Source organism: Tupaia chinensis, unplaced genomic scaffold, assembly GCF_000334495.1.
Source record: "Tupaia chinensis unplaced genomic scaffold, TupChi_1.0 Scaffold000063_1, whole genome shotgun sequence".
In the NCBI taxonomy this organism is placed as follows: Eukaryota; Metazoa; Chordata; class Mammalia; order Scandentia; family Tupaiidae; genus Tupaia; species Tupaia belangeri.
Window position 1 is genome coordinate 1403672 of NW_006159521.1, and position 4633 is coordinate 1408304.

The 4633-nt window shown below is 55.0% G+C and overlaps 1 long non-coding RNA gene across 2 annotated transcripts in view; it reads left to right on the plus strand.

Annotated features, from left to right (window-relative positions):
- Positions 1 to 3: 3 nt before the first annotated feature.
- The window catches only part of LOC114004715 (uncharacterized), an 11566-nt gene continuing 6936 nt past the window's right edge, over positions 4 to 4633 (plus strand). The window contains exons 1-2 of one of the 2 annotated variants that reach the window (XR_003546784.1): positions 4 to 42; positions 3571 to 3776. This is a non-coding gene — a long non-coding RNA (uncharacterized LOC114004715). Of the gene's footprint in view, positions 43 to 3023; positions 3258 to 3570; positions 3777 to 4633 lie in introns of those variants that run through there. The other variant, XR_003546783.1, reaches the window with a different exon arrangement.

Here is a 4633-nt window from a genome sequence, read left to right on the forward strand (position 1 = left end):
GGCCCCTACCCTTCCCGCCTGACCCCTAGGAGCCCGGCCGGGGTAATAACTGGATCCGTTCCTCGATGTCCCCCTTACCTAGCGGCCGCAAACCTCCCCATTCATTGCCTGTTTTCCATCCATCCATCCCTTTCAGCCCTCACCAAACTGCTCCAGGCTCAGGCTGCTGGCAAAGGGCTGTTAGGGATCCCGGCTGCGCTGGGTGTCGGACAACTTGGATTTCAGGAACTGTGTAGACCTTTGTTCCCTGGCAAAATAAGAGTACTGTGTTGCTTTCAGCCGAGTCTATAAATCCCGAGAGAGAGGATCCATGCGAAGCCCCTGGTGAAGTAGGTACTGAGGAGATGGCAGTTTGGGGACTCGTTCTAGAGGGACAGGACAGATGGGAAAGAGGGGCTGTGGGAAGTGACAACAGGGTTTTCCTGGGCATGTGGCAGGATACTGAGAAGCCTCTAGCCCCACGTGCTGGAAAAGGCCTCAGCTCCCAGCTCCCACCCCTCAGCTGCAGGCGAGCTGCTACTGTTTGGCACGTCTATGGCAGGAGTCCTCCGTGCCACTGAACCCCAACCTCATAGGCCCTATGAGGTGCAAAGAGGAGCCCCAGGCTTCTCAGAGTGCACGCCCAGCCGGGGGCCAGGTGGGAATGGAGAAGTAGAGTTTCGTTCTAGGGCAGGGGTGGAGGAGCGCTTGCACTTCTGAACTGGGGTTGAAATCCCCATCCCCGAGGAGGGGCTGAGGATGACCCTGAAAGGGGCTGAGTTCGTCTCACCAATACTGTCACTTTCTTTCTCCAAATTCCATAACACATGGCCCCAGAATCAGGAAGCTGAAACTTCCCAGATCCTGGTGTGGTCCCCTGGAAGGGAAATGACCCTCTCGCGGGAGAAGTGCTCTGGTTTCTATTCCTCCCTGGTCCTCCAGGGCCCATCATTAGGGACCCAGCTCTCCTTGGCCTACAGGGCCTGCCTAACTCCTGCTGCCCAGAGAGACCTCTCCCGGGACCCTCGGCTTCACCACTGCCCACCCCATGACTGTCTGCCTTCCGTCTCTGGGTCTCCTGGTTTTTCTTTGACGCCTTCCCAAATAGAAGGCCTGTTCTCTACCCCAGACCCAGCTGTCATCAAAGCATCTGCTTACGAGGGCTGGCTCCACAGCTTAGCAGGTGAGGGAGCTGGGTCCCACCGGGTTGGCCATGGTCCACATCCAAACCTGTCCTTGGAAAGCGCTGGGCATGGTGTGTGCCTGGCCCACATCCTGACTGGGTAGGGAAACGGAGAAAGGACTGTGGCATGACCCTGCCCTGTTGGGGGTGCTTTCTCCCTCTTTCTCTCCGTCTGTGTCTCTGTCTCTCTCTCTCTCTCTGGCAAGCATACACACCCCTCTGGCAATTAAAAAAAAAAAGATGTCTGTTTAAAACCTTCCAATGGAGGGACCAGCAGATGGTGTGATGGTTACATCAGTAGACTCTCACATGGTCAACCGCAGTTTGAATCCTGGGCCCAGCAGCTTAAAACTCGCACCACGTGTGTGTGTGTGTATCTGCCCAAAATCCCAAGAGGAGAATGGAGAAGGGATTGCGGCATGGCCATCCCTCCTGGGGAATGATTTCTTGCTTTCTGTCGCTCTGGTGAGCACATGCACCCTATAGCAAAAATCTCTTTAAAACAAACAAACAAACCTTCCAATGGCTTCCCATTACATTTAATAAAACCTGCTCGCACTTTCAGAGCTCTCCATGATCGGACCTCACCTCTCTCTTCTACTTTATCTCTTCTCCTCTCCTCCCCCACAGTGACCTGTTTCCAGTTCTTCAACCCTGACAAGCTCAAAAGGCCTCAGCTCCCAGCTCCCACCCCTCAGCTGCAGGCGAGCTGCTACTGTTTGGCACGTCTATGGCAGGAGTCCTCCGTGCCACTGAACCCCAACCTCATAGGCCCTATGAGGTGCAAAGAGGAGCCCCAGGCTTCTCAGAGTGCACGCCCAGCCGGGGGCCAGGTGGGAATGGAGAAGTAGAGTTTCGTTCTAGGGCAGGGGTGGAGGAGCGCTTGCACTTCTGAACTGGGGTTGAAATCCCCATCCCCGAGGAGGGGCTGAGGATGACCCTGAAAGGGGCTGAGTTCGTCTCACCAATACTGTCACTTTCTTTCTCCAAATTCCATAACACATGGCCCCAGAATCAGGAAGCTGAAACTTCCCAGATCCTGGTGTGGTCCCCTGGAAGGGAAATGACCCTCTCGCGGGAGAAGTGCTCTGGTTTCTATTCCTCCCTGGTCCTCCAGGGCCCATCATTAGGGACCCAGCTCTCCTTGGCCTACAGGGCCTGCCTAACTCCTGCTGCCCAGAGAGACCTCTCCCGGGACCCTCGGCTTCACCACTGCCCACCCCATGACTGTCTGCCTTCCGTCTCTGGGTCTCCTGGTTTTTCTTTGACGCCTTCCCAAATAGAAGGCCTGTTCTCTACCCCAGACCCAGCTGTCATCAAAGCATCTGCTTACGAGGGCTGGCTCCACAGCTTAGCAGGTGAGGGAGCTGGGTCCCACCGGGTTGGCCATGGTCCACATCCAAACCTGTCCTTGGAAAGCGCTGGGCATGGTGTGTGCCTGGCCCACATCCTGACTGGGTAGGGAAACGGAGAAAGGACTGTGGCATGACCCTGCCCTGTTGGGGGTGCTTTCTCCCTCTTTCTCTCCGTCTGTGTCTCTGTCTCTCTCTCTCTCTCTGGCAAGCATACACACCCCTCTGGCAATTAAAAAAAAAAAGATGTCTGTTTAAAACCTTCCAATGGAGGGACCAGCAGATGGTGTGATGGTTACATCAGTAGACTCTCACATGGTCAACCGCAGTTTGAATCCTGGGCCCAGCAGCTTAAAACTCGCACCACGTGTGTGTGTGTGTGTATCTGCCCAAAATCCCAAGAGGAGAATGGAGAAGGGATTGCGGCATGGCCATCCCTCCTGGGGAATGATTTCTTGCTTTCTGTCGCTCTGGTGAGCACATGCACCCTATAGCAAAAATCTCTTTAAAACAAACAAACAAACCTTCCAATGGCTTCCCATTACATTTAATAAAACCTGCTCGCACTTTCAGAGCTCTCCATGATCGGACCTCACCTCTCTCTTCTACTTTATCTCTTCTCCTCTCCTCCCCCACAGTGACCTGTTTCCAGTTCTTCAACCCTGACAAGCTCATGCCTGCCTCAGGGCCTTTGCACATGCTGTCTCCACTACCTGGAGCACTCTTCCTCAACTCTTCATCTGGTAGGCTCACCTTCCAATTCTTAGCTTGAAACTCTCCTCAAAAATTTCCTTCTGATTACCCTCTGTCATATCACCCTATCTACGCAGTATTACAGTCTGTATTTATTGTTTGCTTATTGTGTCTCCATGGTGCCAAGCATTTGGTGGGTAGCAGAAAACATTTGTTCATTGAAAGACTGAACAGGTGGGTGGTGGGTGTCTAGAAAAGCATAGGAAGGCGAGGCAGGGGCTTCTGAAGAAGGCGGGCCTGCAGGGGCATGGCGAGAATCTCCTGCGGTTCTTCTGAGTTAGATCACTCTCTCCCTCCCTGCAGGTTGTCCACCTCCGTCACTTACTGAATTTTCAGGTGTTCTCGAGAAGCCTGAAATCAGTGGCTTTTCCTCACAGTTACGGAAGGAGATTCTGTGCAGCAGGCTCAGCCAGCGCGGGCAGTAAACCCGGTGTCCATCCCGCAGCATTGGTGGGGCAGGTGTGCAGATCCAGTGGAGAAAAACAAGATGGTGACTGGAGGCGCTTAAGGTATGTCTGGGCGATAAACAAGTTATGCAGAATGTTTTCCTGGAACGAGGGACACATGCGTCAGGGAACTCCAGAGTATTACAGCGAAGGGAGTGTGTTTCCCGCGGGCTGCAGGCTTTCCCGCTCGGCCTGCGCAGATTGCTAAGTCACAGACACCACGCCACAGGCTGTGTAGACCTCGGAGTGACTTCTCATACAGAACATGCCTGTTACTGTATGAGTACAGTAGTTTTCTCCATCACGATCTAGTAGGTGAATTTAATTTCCAAGTTGCTGATGAGCTTAATTTCCAGTGAGTGGAAATACTCATTGATCGCATTTTGCAGCCGGAGTATTTCTCTAGTAGATCAGGAGTCGGCAGTTCTCAAACTTTGGTTGTCATCGTCACTCACGGAGCCAGTTAAATCTCAGATTTTCTGATGGCGTGGGCCTGGGCTGAGCCAGGGGGCGGAGCTCCTGGCGCTCCTGGCTGGCATTGCGTGGTGGGTCCCTGCCTCTCCACTCCCGCGCCCGCCCTCCCGGCACTGGGGCCACATTCACTCCCCTCGCAGAGGCAGAGCCCGCAGCTTGCACATTCACAGGATCAAGGCCCGGGGGGAGGGCAGGAAGGTCTGGGAGAAGATGTGCCTCCCGCGTGCCGGCTCCTGCGGCCGGGCCGGGTCGGCGCGCCCAGGACGCCTTCCTTGGCCCGCTGCTCCAGCCTCGGCTGGGTCCTCGCCCTCCGCCACCTTCGCACAAAGCCCGCTTTCACCGGCAGGGCTTCTGCTGAGCCGCGGGCTGCCCGGGAGGTTTGGTTAACCCCGTTAAAAAAAACAAACAGCCTCTGGGCCGCCGGCGGGCGCCGCTGGGCACAGAGG